Here is a 14,934-nt window from a genome sequence, read left to right on the forward strand (position 1 = left end):
ATTACGTCCGACGGAACCCGAAATAAAAATTAAAGTTACGCCCAACGTAACTGTCAAGCATTCGAGTTGCGTCCGACGTAAACCAAAATAAAAATTAAAGTTACCGTATTTACTCGAAAATAGGTCGAACCCTATTTACTGTGTCCAAGAGAATAAAAAAAAAGTAATTCAAATATAGGTCGACTTTTTTTTTATTTTTAAGAACAGGGGAAATTTTGGGCAAAAGAAAGAAACAAGCCTTTATTTACATCACTCTCAGCTAAATCACGGGGCGATGCCAAAAACTTCATCACCGTCAGAACTTCTGGACATGTCATCGTCGTCCGAAGCTTCTTCAGCTGGGTAGACATCCTCGCGTATTCGCAGCAATACTTCACTGACACCGTTGTAAAATGACGACAGGAAACGAAAGAAGGTGCGAAGCGACGGAAGACAAACTACAAAGACGCAAGCAAAGCCGCCGTGTCGCCATGAGCAACACGCGAGCCGAGCCACCTCAAGCAACTAACAAAAGTAATTTTTTTTTTTTGTGTGTGTGCGCGTTTGCAAGGATGGAGGGTAAAGTGCGTGGCGCATCGCGTTCCTCTCCTTCCCCGTTGCCCAGCAAGGGGAACGCTAGAGGCGCGATGTCGACATCCGACGCCCGAGGAGCGGCACGGGCCACCGCGGGCGGCGAGCCATTTCGGTTACCAAAAGCTTTTTGAAACAAGAAGCGGCGCGGCTCTACGGCAACGCCGGCTCGGTGACTCGATAGCTTCATGCCTCTGGTAGGGTCGCAAAATTTGGTCGCGAATACAGGTGTCGAAATTCTTTAGTCACAATTTCCGAAAAAAAAAAAAAAAAGAAAAAAAAAAGTCGACTTATATTCGAATAAACACGGCCGCGCGACGACACACACATTATGAAAGCGATTGGTGCGAGCGACCAAGGCGATGAGCGACGTTTTCTAGAAGCCCAAGAACCGAGCGGCGCAAGCAGCGGGAGTGAGAAATCTTCGTCGCTCGGCGCCGGCACTCGTAGCTTCTCGCCGTCGCTCGTCTCGTTGATCGCTATATTGCTTACATGCCGTTCAGAAAGGCGCTCTAAGTGCTTAACATTGCATTGGGACCAGCCTCGCATCCAACCGTAACCAGTCTTGACTTTCTTTAAAGCCGCACAGGTAGAAGTTAACATCGTACATACATCGTTTTCAAGCATGGCTCCTCGTTCATTGCTCGATTTACATTTGCGGTAAATGACAAACCGCAATGAAGCACAATTATTCTAGTTCAAAATTGTCACGAACACTTGGCACGCATGCTTACACAGTAGCGCACCAAACGTAATTTAAAAGTAGAACGAAAACGGGACGAGATTCGCTTACCGTTTCACGGAGACAGACGCCTTCGGATCCCAGGCCTAAAGAACTCGGAAGTCGCCGGCGGTCCGGAGATCGGACGAGGCGAGCCGACCGCGCTGACCCAGGCCGACCACACCTGGTTGAACTATGAGAGGCGCCGTCGAGTTTAGAACCAGAGACGCAGTAGAAACGGACCGCAAAACATCTGTCCCGTAACCGTAAACGAGCCAACGAACCACATCGCGCTATCTTCGCCATTGTTCGCCATCTCCGCGACGACCGGAAGTGGAAGCCGCGAACTTAGAAAAGCGGAAAAGCCGCGGCAGCGGAAGCACCGAAGCCACTGGGCGGAAGCCTTAAGTTTCGGTTTCGGTTTCGGTTTTCTCCAACGCCGGCTACGGTCGCTACGGTTGCGGGCTGGTGAGTTTGTGGCTGGTTGCGAGGACGCGAGGGGCCACGAAAAGACGCCGAGTTTGCCGAGTACGAGCAACGGGCCGTTTGCCGCTGTCGACCGGCGATGCGGTATCCGCGGCTTGGTGTTACGATCGGTTTCTTGCCGTGCACGTTAACTCAAAGCTCGAAGTTCCGCAGTTCCGTTCCGGCACCAGCCGCACCACGTTTTCCGGTGCATCGCACGTGGAGTCCTTTCGACGCATTCAGTGAAAGTAAAGATCGTGTCCGCTGTCTTCGGTGCTGTGGAAGAAGTTGCGAGACGGAAGAAGCATCAAAACCAAGGCGTTTAGGACTCCAGGCCGGGCCGCCGGTTCACTCTGAACGAGAGGCGACGTGTGTGCCCACGCTTTGAGGAAGCCTCCGCGTTTCGCCGCGCCAGACCTCGCCGATCGCGACAGGACCAACCGGACCCCGAGTCCGAGAGGCTCTTGCGCAGCCAGGAACGGCACCGAAGTAGGAGCTGCTCGTTCTGCGCTACCATGCAGTGCTCTACAGTGCTCGGAGCTCTCGGGTGTCATTCGTGCTTGCACTGAAGCCATTGTGACCCCTTCGGACGCGCAAGTCGTACTTCGCAAAGGTTTGGACGGGGCCGCCCTCACCGAGCAGCTCCGCTATATTCCGCTTACTTATGATCGCAACAAAAGCTTGCGTTTGTTCTCGGGAAAAAAAATTGCGGGACCGCTCTCCGCGCCGCTGACGAGGTTGGCCGCCGCCATGTTCTCAGCTGTTCACTCGCTCCTGCAGCGAGCGCCTTGCGATGATCCTTCCCGTTCCAAAATGCGATGCGCTTTGCGCATTATGCCGTTTACATGATCATATATTGAATGCGGCAACTGGATTCAATGCGACTAAGTCGCATTCATGTAAACGCGGCTTATGTTCTTTTTCGACATACATGGTGTATGTACGATACTGGTGGTGAACGATGGACGTTTTTGGTGGAAGATGGCGGTCGTCTTTCTGCATGTATGATTTAGTTATACCGGTGGTCCTGTGGTGTAAGCGTTTTGTTGGAAAGAAGGCGGTCGCTACGTCATCGGACGCAAAATCATACCAGCCACACGGAATCATATCGGCAAGCAAACTGGCTGCCAGTATAGACAGACCCGGAGCCATAGCGGTGCCGGTATCTCCAGTTATGCAGAACGCCAAACCAAACTAGCTGCATACATAATACCAAGAAATTATGGTGGTGTCATACCAGAATTGTAAAAGCGGCAGGTTTGTTTCTTGTACGTTTTTCCAATAGGGGAAGTGGACAGATTCCTCTCACACCTCAACTCCATCGAACCGGCTATCCAATTTACAGCGGAACTTGAAAAAGACAATTCATTGCCTTTTCTGGACGTGCTCGTGAGAAGAGAAAAAGAAAAGTTGAAGTTTTCAGTCTACAGGAAGCCCACGCACACTGAACGTTATCTGCAGTTCGATTCCTATCACCCAGCCTGCCACAAAGCATCGGTGGTTAGGACACTGCTGTCTAGGACGAAGGCTATATGCTCCTCTGAGGATGACAGAAGAAAGGAAGAAAAAACCGTCCGTGCTGATCTGAAAAAGAACGGATACACGAGCACCTTCATCCAACGCGTTGCCCGTCGTCAAGCTCGAGGTCAAAGACAACAGCAACCACAAGCCTGTACGCAGCCACGCCCAACCTCCCGCATCTGCGTACCCTACATCAGAGGAACAAGCGCGGCGCTTGCACGCGTGCTAGCCAAAGAAGGAATCCGCGTAGCGCACAAGCCGATGTCCACGCTTGGTTTACTCATGCCCCGTCCAAAAGATCGCCCTCCGAAAGAAAAAAACGCAGGGCGTGGTTTATAAGATCCCTTGTGCAGATTGTCCAGCCACTTACATCGGCGAGACAAAGAGTTTTAATGAAAGAATACGCCAACACAAAAACGACGTTCGCAAGCTCGACCACGACCGCAGCGCAGTCGCCGAGCACTGCGAAGTCAAAGACCACCGGATTGACTTCGACAACACCAGTATTATGATATTGTAGTGAGTGCGCAGGCGAGCTGGTATTATCGACGCAAAGACTAACAACCGACATAGGCTTTTCATCGAGTCCAGGCATATTCAAACGACGCCAGGCAACATAAATAGGTGCCTTGGTGCTTTACCAACAGTGTATGTGAACGGGCTTCGCCATATTCATGAAAGAAGAAGATCGAGAAATGCGCCGCATCCCTGAGAGAAGAAAAAGAAGATCGAAAAACGCCGCTCCTCAACGGCCACAGTCGCCCTTGACGAAGAACCGAGTCGGTTCGAAACGTAGGGCTCCTACATGTTTAGGAATTGGTTGGTTGCCATATTTTAATTATTGTATTCCCCAACCAGAGAGATTTCTCTCAAAATGTTTCGTTACAAAGTATTTTGCACATTTACGGGTCTCAACATTAGTAGAAGTTGCAACAGAAATTATCTTCAAGTTAGGCCAATAAAATTTGTCCTAGATATTATCGCCTCGTACTTCTTTTATATTTTAACTCCGTCTCGCCACATGGGACATCTTCCAGAAAAATAGATTAGCCAAAAATTTAGGTGTTGACTAAAGGAAGAGATGGAAATGTTCTAACAAATTATTGACCCATATTTATACTTTCTATATATTCAAACGGGCGTAAACAATTATCTTAAAACACCTATACTCCTTTTTCGCTAAGCACTCTACTATCGCATTTTTAATTTGGTTTTCTCAAAGGAATATCAACATAGTCTATGTTAATCCAAAACAAATATAAATGAAGTTGTTTACTTTGGTATAATTACAGATGTCATCAGGGCTCTTGATTACATCAACCATGAAATACTACTTGATAAACTATGCTGTTATGGCGTGCGGCAAGTGTATCTATGTCCATCTTGCAATCATGTTTGAAACAGCTAGGTAATTCTTGCTATCAAAGGTAATGCATCACTTTTCATTGGCATGCAATTTAGTGTTCCGCAGGGTAGTAATACTGAACCAATGTTATCTGATGTATATGTAGTGAACTATAGTAGGAGACGACGACGAAACCAGAATCAGCAACAGAGCACGAGACGGACGAGAGCTCGTGTCGTCTTTTCCGCTGTGGACATCATCTTCAGGTCCCGCATACAAGCATACCAGTGCTTTTGTGGGCCTGCATATGTATTATGTTTATGATGTGAATAAAATTCCTTATTATTATTATTATTATTCGGATCCACTTCGTTATGTCAGCAGCATTAAACAAGTTGTAAGCGGTGGCCTGTACAAAGCTCCATCGCCTTCGGTGCACCGTCATGAGCAACAATGTAGACTCCACAGCAGGCGAAATCTCATCCGTACACGTTCGTCTTCCGAAGTATTGGACCGCCGATCGGGTGGTATGGTTTCTTCAAGTCGAAAGCCAGTTTTTCACGTATCGGATCACTTCGCAAATCCGCATTTTTCACTACGTTGTCGCCGCTGTTCCACCCGAAATAGTGACCGAAGTACGGGATTTAATCTTCGTTCCACCACCGCACGAACTTTACACCACCTTGAAGACGGAACTGGTGAAGCGCATGTCGGAATCAGAACGGTCCCGACTACACCAACTGTTGACAAGCGAAGAACTCGGCGACCGAAAACTGTCGCAGCTCCTGAGACGCCGCCAACAACTCCTCGGCAAGAGAGCAGCATCATTCGACATGACACTTCTGATGGAACTATTTCTTCAAGGATTACCGACCAATGTTCGCGTGGTGCTTGACACGACGTCAGACCTCCAGTTGCCCGCCCCGGCACAGCTGGCAGACTTCGTTATCGAGGTTGCCACGCCGCTGGTAGCAGAGTTGCATCAATCGCAAGTATCGACAAGAGCATCTGTTGACTCACCATCTACCGATTTCTCTACAGAGCTGCACCAGCTATGGGATGTTTCTGGACTAGAGTTGAGTGAACTCAGAAACTAAATAGCCGCAGTTTCGTTGCCCTCTCGATCAACATCGCGGAAACGCAACAATGAACGGTATTCTCGGAACCGCTCAATTTCACCGCAATCCAGAGTCTGCTGGTACCACCGGACATTCGGAGAAAGGGCAAGGATCTGCACACTACCGTGCGCAGCAACGGAAAATGCCAACACCCACCACTAGAAACGGCGAGTGGTTCTGGGACAGATGCTGGCCGCTTATTCTTCGTCACAGATTGCGATACCGGAAAGCGTTTTCTTATCGACACTGGCGCTGAAGTAAGCGTACTACCTTCATCTCCACTACCTCGTCAGCCTCAGTAACCCCACTTCTTCGTTCAGGCTGCCAATAAAAGATCCATCGCAACCTACGGTGAGCGAGTTTTGACAATCATCAGACTGCAGAGAGTTTTACGATTGGTATTTTTAGTCGCGGACGTTGCCTACCCAATATTGGGTCCTGAAGTTCTCACACATTTCAACCTTATTGTTCATATGTTTAAAAAGCGTTTTGTAGACCCAACCACTGATCTCAAGGTTCAGGGAATAGCACTAACTACCTCTGATTCACGTCCTAGAGAGCACCAAGTGGCAGAGACCAGGTACGAGACTCTACTTCACCATTTGCCATAGTTAACTCGCCCTCGTAACTTTCAACATCCAATCAAACAGGAAGTAACCCACCACATTGTTACCACAGGCCAACCTGTTTATGCTCGACCACGTCGGCTACACCCGGATTGCTTGAAGGTAGAACAACAGGAATTCGCCCACATGCTTGAATTGGGAATCATACGTCCCTCATCAAGCCCATGGGCATCGCCTCTTCACATGGTGTGGAAAAGAACACCCGGGGATGGGCGACCTTGTGGTGATTACCGCGCCCTCAACAACTCAACAGTACCGGGTCGCTATCCCCTCCCCCATATGGAAAACTTCATAGCATCCCTTCATGGCGCTATTTTTTTTTTTCCAAAATTGACCTCGTCAATACGTACCATCACGTATTTGTACACCCTGCTGATATCACCAAGACCGCCATCAGTACCCAATTCGATCTTTTTGAACACGTCAAAATGTCATTTGGCCTAAGATATGCCGCGCAGACGTTTCAGCGTTTTGTCGACCGCGTAACTCGATACCTTCCCTTTTGGTATGGATATCTTGATGACGTCCTTAACCTACAGCCTCGATCCTAAAGAACACTTGGAACATCTCGAACTTGTTTTCCATACGCTTGATGAATAGAGCTTCATAATTAACAAGTTCAAGTGCGAATTCGGTATCACCGAAATCAACTTTATCGGCCATCACCTCGACCAGCATAGACTCGACATCTCAACGAAAAAGTCAAGGCTGTTCAAGATTTTCCCCGTCCTACCTCCATCCGGAAACTTCGGGAATTCCTGGGTTTGATTAATTTCTACCGCCGTTTCATTCCTAACTGCGCTGAGATACTCAAACCATTAACCGACCTCCTCAAAGGCACCCACACACCTTCCGCAACGCTTCAGTGGTCTGCCGAAACGGCGCAAACATTTGGCCAAGCTAGATAAACACTAGCTAAGTCCACTCTCCTATTCCATCCAAGGCCCAATGCCCCGCTCAATCTGTGGGTGACGCTTCTAATACTGCTGTTGGGGCCATCTTGCTGCAGTATGTCGGAACAGATTGGCACCCCATTTCATTCTTCTCAAAGAGCTGGAACCTGCAGAGTGCCCCTACAGCACTCTCGGCCGTGAGCTCGTCGCTATCTACCAAGCCATCAAGCACTTCAAACATTTTTGGAAGGCCGAGATTTTTTCATACTCACGGATTACAAACCATTAACCTATGCGTTAAAATCTGCCAGCGATAATTTTCTCCACGAAAAACACGTCACCTCACATACATCGCTGAGTTCACAACGGACATTCGACACGTTAAGGGACCCCACAATCCAGCAGCAGACGCGCTCTCGCGTATTTCAGCTACTTTTAATTGCAAGATCTTCCCATCTTCTATTGACTTCAATGCAATGTCTTCCGCACAGTGAAACGACGATGCCATTCCTTTGCTTAGTCAGTTTCTAACAAGTTGAAGCTTGAAAGTATCACAATCCCGCTGGGTGATTATCCTCTTCTTTTTGACATATAAACTGGAGTGCCTCGTCCAGTTGTCCGTGAGGCGTTCCGCCGCCAGGTCTTTGATGCACTCCATGGGTTGTCACACCCCGGCACAAGCGCCACACAACGCTTGGTCACTGAACGTTTCCTTTGGCAGGGCATAAATAAGGACGTCCGAGAATGGACACGAACATGTATAGGCTCTCAAAAATCAAAGATTCATCGCCATACCTCAGCATCGTTTCAGTTCTTTCCAGAACAGACCAACCGTTTTTATCACGTTCATCTTGACATTGTGGGCCCATTACCTCGTGGGCCCATTATTCGTTGGCCAGAGGCCTTCCCGATTCCCAACAGTACAGCTGCTACCATTGCACAAGTATTCGTGACCGGATGCTGGCAAGGTTTGGTGTACCATCCAGCATAACAACAGATCGGGGACGACAGTTTGAATCATGTTTATTTCGTTCCCTCGCACAGCTTCTCGGTGCCCAACAGATACACACAACATCATATCATCTCATCGCCAACGGCATGGTCGAAAGGTTATATCAATCACTCAAGTCGTCACTCAAGGCAAAAGGGTATCCAACACATTGCGCCAGACACCTGCCTCTAGCTCTTCTTGGACTTCGATAGGCAGTCAAAGCTGATCTTCACTGAAGCCCAGCGGAGCTCATTTAAGGCACCATTATACGCCTTCCCGGAGATTTCTTTTACCCCGACCGATCATAAAGTCGCGCTTGATCCCGGAACCTCGCTAGCGAACTAAAAGATTTAATTAGACAAGTTCGGGCAGTGCAACCAAGGTACCAACAAAGGCCGTCGATTTATGTGCCACAAGATTTTGAAACATCCACGCACGTTTTCGTCCGACGAGATGCCGTTCGAAAGCCGTTACAGCAGCCATAATACGGACCCTTTCAGGTCATGGAACGACGAGAAAAGCATTTTCTCTTGGATTTAGGTGGTCGAAGAGACACCGTATCTGTTGACCGACTTAAACCGGCCCACTTGGCAACGGCCACCAACACTCACCCCTCTCGTCATGTTACTGCTAGCCAACCGTCTGCATTTCCTTTTTCCACCGCTACACACAAGCTCCACCGTCGTCACGACACGTGGGATACGCCTCTCTGCACCCTGCTTTCCAAGGAGGGGGGCACCCTTAGTGGACTGTAGTAGGAGACAACGATGAGAAGGGAATGAGGACCAGAGCACAAGAGTGACGAGAGTTCGTGTGGCCTTTTCCGCTGCAGACATCATTCGGAACCACTTCGTTACTTTAGCAGCAAATAAACTAGTTATGTATTGTTACGCGCGTCGGAGAGCAAGCGCGTGCGTGGCCGAGCGGTTGCCGCGCTTGACTGTCGCGCGGAAGGTTTATGGGTTTGATTCCCAATCAGCGGACTGTCCTTTTATTTATTATTTCAACTTGGCCTTCTCGTAAGTTCTAGAACATTCTCGTCAGATCAAGTTCCGAATGTTCTACGCACCGAAAGTTCTGCACCGAATGATCCAGAAACCTACGAGGGTACATACGTGACTCCGCAAGGCGAGGGAATCAGTTTCGCTCCAGCGTTCCACTCTGCTGTCTCGCCGACTTTGACGCCCGCGACGCTTTATCATTATCTTATATTCCCTTTTGTTTTGGGCACAAGTTCGCCACATTAAACGTTCATTTATTCCTGTTTATTTATTGTTATTTTGGTCACCACCCGTGACATTTCGGTGGAGGCGCGGGGTACCGCACGTCCCGGCAGCGTACCCCTCCGAGGGCCCGCAGTGCAAGTCCGACAGCAAGCCCACGACCAGCCGGCGAAGACACTACCACGACCCGATTCAGTCGCCGCATTCAAGGCCTACACCCAGAATTTTGACTTTTGCCACCCAGGACCAAGCAGTCAAACAGGCCGACGATGAACAAACAGTCGCCGCAGTCCTCAACCGCTCCATCCGCCGTCTTCATGCCTGTCGCCCCACGCAATCCGACGCCATTCCATGGTGAGTATATGGAGGACTGGCTTCAACATTATGAACTCATAGCCCATTATAACGGTTGGACTACGGAACAGCGCCTACAAAATCTTTACTTCTTGGAGAAAACTGCAAGAAACTGGCTCGAGAACCATGAGGATTCGCTGACGTGGTGGGACATTTGCGTCACCTAGCTGAGGCGGACATTCATGAATGAGCATCGTAGGCAGCGGGCCAAAGATCTTCTCCAGTCGAGGTTTCAAGCACCCAACGAAAGCGTCACGAGCTTTGTGGAACATGTTCTGCGGCTGAGTACCCATGAAGACCCTCAAGCCACCGAGGAGAAAATACTGCGCGTCCTCATGCGGGCAGTGAGGGAAAATATCTTGGGCGGTCTTGTCCGCAGTCCTCCAACAACAGTCGAAGGTTTCGTCACCGAGGCGACGAACATAAAGCGTGCCATTCAATCACGGACCTCCCACTACCAGCGACTTCCCGGCGTCGTGGCACTCTCGCCTTCTAGCTGCAAGAGCCCGGATTTCCGCGAGATCATCTGGGACGCCGTGCGTGGAGGAATTCAGAAGCTTCTATCTGCCGCCGCAACCCTACACTCTAAGAAAAAATGGAAGAAAAAAGTAGCAGCGGCGCGTCTTCCTCCCTTCTACTGACGCGCCCCCAAGCGGACATGAGAAAAAGGAAAAAAACGAAACGTTTTTTTTCCTTTCCAGCAAACGGGAAAAAGCTTTTGCCTTCTCGACTAATCTTCTTTCGGTTTCGTTTATTCAGCAGGTCGCGCACGTTGTTTAATAAATGTTGTTGAGTTGATTGAGCTTCAGGCGGCAGTGAAGGCCGCCTGTAATTTCGTCTTCTAGTCCATACGTACAGAACATTTCGGTTGTATTGACATTTTTATCACTAATTTTATCAAACGAGCAAACGAAGCCGCTAGAAACAGGAAAGTTCCGGAGCAATGGCAGCTGCGCTACGTACAGTGGGTAAGATGGCCGTCTCCGGATTGCGGGATCCACGCGGAACTATTTGCAGCGGAACCACGCGGAACTGTCTCGACCTTTTCGACCTTATGGAAATCGCAGGAACTGCGTCCAAGACAGGCAGGTTTTGCTGCCGGCTGCCTGGGTGCCTTCCGTGCTGAGTTCGGTTCTGTTTTCCGATGCCGAGTGCCAACCGGCGTTCAACGTGGTTCAGTATTTCTGCGTGTCAGCAGCATAGCAGCAACATCGTGATGGCAGTGTTGCGCGCTGTGAACAGAAGACTGGAATTATCGTCGATGTGACCTTGTGTTCGTGTATCAGTGGTGTAACCAGTGTAACAACAGGATGAGGTGACGTAGACTGTCGGGCATTGATGCCGCTCGTCAAGCCGTGATTGGAGGGGGCGGGGTGTCGCAGGTTGACATTCCGCTTTACAGTAAAAAGTTTAAGACCGCTTGAGGGATTAGGTGCAATCGATCGACGTGCGGATAGTCATGTGGGAATGCTGGTCTGAACAGTAATCTTCTATCGTATACAGCAGCCATAGATACTGTCGGTTGTCTCCTCCCCTTAAGCGATTGCGCTCTGGGGGAAAGGACTGAGCAGTACGAAATTATGACGGAAAGTACGTATATTTACAGTGTGTAATTTTAGCATTAAAGAATTAGTAGGTAAAATAAAAAAAAAGCTACCCTACTGGAAAAAAAAACATTTGAAATTCAAACGGGTGGCAAACTGGTTGACTCTTTTGAATCAAACGGGATCATGGGAGACGGATACCCGCATGATACGGTACCCGTTTTATACGGCACCCATTTGCTACGGGTGTCCGTTCGACCTGGAACATGACCACAGATTTGAACGCGCCATTCGGATGGACAAATTATTCGGTAGCCCTAAATGGGTATCGTCTGGGAGGTTGGTTACCTTAAACTTATTTAAGACGTCCCGAAACTCATAAACCTATTTATACGATGCAGGAAACACGTAGAAAAAATGTGCTCGCGTAGGGGTGCTTGCAAATGGACAGGAAGACAGACACAAAAGATTGTTTTCAATTCCCCTCGAAGTTTACTGCAACCTATACCGCAAACGACTACAGACGTGCAGGAGCTCTGTGAAATGTGAAGAGGCACTCTAAGCTTTTATACAACTGAGAAGATTGGAAAGCAAACAAGAACCGAGGTAACTCTAGACTATAGTGGTAGACTTCCGGCAAAATTATTCTCCCGGCTGCGGCGAGAATAGACGCTGCATAGTTCTATAGATAATCTGAAAGAGTACGCGTAGAAGAACGGTCAATCGTTTCTAACAAGTAGGTTGAAGTGCACTTACCATAATAACAGCGGACTTGAAAGATGTAATCCTTGATATTTGTCGACACAGTCAAAGCACGACAACCAGACAAACACAAACGAGAGGCAACAGCTCCTTGGAAGTTTTAACACGATGCGGTGCAAAAGATGTCATTTGCCGAACCCAACCAAACCGCAAGAATTCCTGACTTCTTTGAAGAATCGCTTGTTGCCGATGTGCGGGTAGGATTTTTCAAACACTGCTAGCTTTGGTGCACATCCAACACGTTGTCGAGCCATCTAAATAGAACCGCAGGGTAAGGTGACAGATCGAAGCAGGTAGGACGTACGAAGTTCGAATTTCGCCGGACAACAAGCACACAAAGAAAAAAGTGACTGCCAGCGGGCGCACTACCGGATCTCGCAAGCCATGCTTATCAGCGTGTAGCTCGCGCTCGCTGGCGCCCTCCTCTTCCTGGGGTTGTCACGTGACAGGTGATCAGAGAGGAGTGAGCGGGCGCGGTCAAGGAGTTCAGGACGCAGCGCAGGACACCGGGACCCCCCCGTGTTCTCTCCTCAGGCATTCCAGCACAGCGTGTTTGCACGCTCGAACGCCCCGAAATCGCGCCGGCCGCTCAGGTTGCGCCCGAGCGAAGAAAGCACTCAGCGAGAGCTCGTAGTTTGACTGCTGCAATGACGAGCGTGATCTCGCAATGCTCGATGTTGTTGCAGCCACGTGTTCCGTCGCTACATTCGCTGCGTCTTCAATTGAGGTGAAATGGAGTCTAGAAGTATATACTTTCACACGGTTGCGTCGTCTGTGGGAGAGATTTGAGCTGAATAAGTAAATTGAGCCAACAAAAACGCCAAAGTTTTAAAGTTCTGTCAAAAATATTGGATCGCCAGCGTCGAATGTTTACGCCAAAAAAAAACTTTATTACAGTTCCGGTTAAAGCGAACATCTGCGCAATTAAAATATAAATATAATTATTTGCATTACGCGGACCATTTGAAATTGATGAACCGGCGCTCCCGGCCTTCCGGAAACATAGGCTGCCACGGCTGAAACAGGCGTACCCATGCCGCCGATCTGTACCTTCAATATCAAACGGGCTCCAGCCAGCCGTTTAAATAAACCAGCTCACTTTGACGGTCACCGGTCACCCGCTTGTGCAACATTGACACCGGTTTGAGTAAGCGTACATCTTTGCCCAAACGAGTGGCCCATTTGCCCAGACGAGTAACCCTTTTGCCAAAGGTGTGGCCTGTTTGCCCAAATAGGTGATCGTTATGCCTCATACGGGGAACCCCTTTGAGCCATACAAGCGACCCCTTTGACAAACTGGTAACCGGTATGGCTAAACTGTTACCGGTATGAACCCATTTACATTCATATAAGCGTCAAATGTGTTGTTTTTGTTTTCAGTAGGGTACCCTTTATTTTGCTGTTTAAATATACTACGGTTCCTAGAGAAACTGCCCTCCAAGTGGCGGTCTGGGATTAGCGCCAGACGTTTTCCGGTTCGCCACGGCGTAGCTCCGTACACTGAACACCTGCCGCGAGTCGCGGCTTTTGACTGCATTCAAGTTGATCGAACAGCATTTTCTTTGCCCGTGAAGCATCACTTCCAGCTGAGTGAATATCCGCTCTAGAGAGAGCAATTCAAGACCGCAATCGCAGCCGTGCGCGAACAGCACAAATAGAAAAAACAAACAAAAAGAAAAAAACGATAGGAATACAGGCTACTACGCGCCGTGCGGAGAAACAAACTCATGGCTTCGAACCGCATTGGAGCGGCTTGATTTATTGGCTCTTCCATAATTACGGCATGATCGAACGTTTACTTTTTAATAAAAGATTCATCCCCTGAGCCATTCAAAATACTCTCAGAGGTATGACATTGCTGGAAAAATGAACATGCTGGGAATATTGTTTATTGCTTAGCCAGCCACCGAGAAATTCCGAACGTTCAAAACGACCAGTATAAAAGACGGAAACGCAGAGCGTGGGTGTAGTGTTAGGGTTAGTGTGTCGTCGTATTCATGTTTGTATATGTCATGTACGTGTATGTGCTCAATGTATGTTCACCTGATGCTTGTAGTATGCATAATCTGTCTGCATGTGTGCATACTAAAGGTTCCCGAAGATACCGAAGTGCAATGCTGGCGTGAGGAAATAAAAATATTTTTTGTAGTACATTAATTGGGCGGTACTTACCGCCACAATGCCTAGCTACTTGCAATTGCTCTGCTTTATCCTGCCATCTGGTGGCAAGCGATTTAACTTTCTTTCACGCTACGCGATAACCAGCGATTTCGAGTTTGCTGTTTTGAGAGCGGTTTTGGATTCGCGGATTGGTTTGCTAATCCTCTGTGATGTGCGGTTGACGATGGAATTGTGACTCGAGGAACAGCAAAGCTAAGACGTAAAGTGCGCGAAGTAACTGGATACCGGTTGTCTCCGTTTAACATCGCAGTGCTGACGAAGCGAAGACTGAGTAACTGCTTTTGAAACGCAAGTTTCTGTACCTGCGGGTGGAATCTGTCTTCGGAAATAAACAGAGTTCGCGAAAAGCTCGTGTTACGCTCTTATTTGCTGCTCCTCACGTTCCTTACAAGAGACGTGGCGTCCTCGTCAAGCCTTATTGGGCTCGATTCGCTCGATTCGGGGCCGCGATATTGAGATGCAAGCGACGGAGGAACTTTGCTCCCCTGCTTCAGGGACGAAATGTTCTCCCTTTCTAAAGGAACATAGGTTACAAGACCGTTCCTCCCCTTAGGGTGGACTATCGATACCTTTCTTTCTAAGAGTCCAGCTTCGCCCTCCATCGCCGAGATTGTCCGGGA

The 14,934-nt window shown here is 48.8% G+C and overlaps 1 pseudogene; it reads left to right on the top strand.

The window, feature by feature from the left end:
* Positions 1–5,338: 5,338 nt before the first annotated feature.
* On the top strand, positions 5,339–5,902 carry LOC115311688 (annotated as a pseudogene).
* The last annotated feature ends 9,032 nt before the right edge of the window (positions 5,903–14,934 follow it).

This window comes from Ixodes scapularis, unplaced genomic scaffold (assembly GCF_016920785.2).
Source record: "Ixodes scapularis isolate PalLabHiFi unplaced genomic scaffold, ASM1692078v2 PGA_scaffold0__279_contigs__length_252992795, whole genome shotgun sequence".
Taxonomy (NCBI): domain Eukaryota; kingdom Metazoa; phylum Arthropoda; class Arachnida; order Ixodida; family Ixodidae; genus Ixodes; species Ixodes scapularis.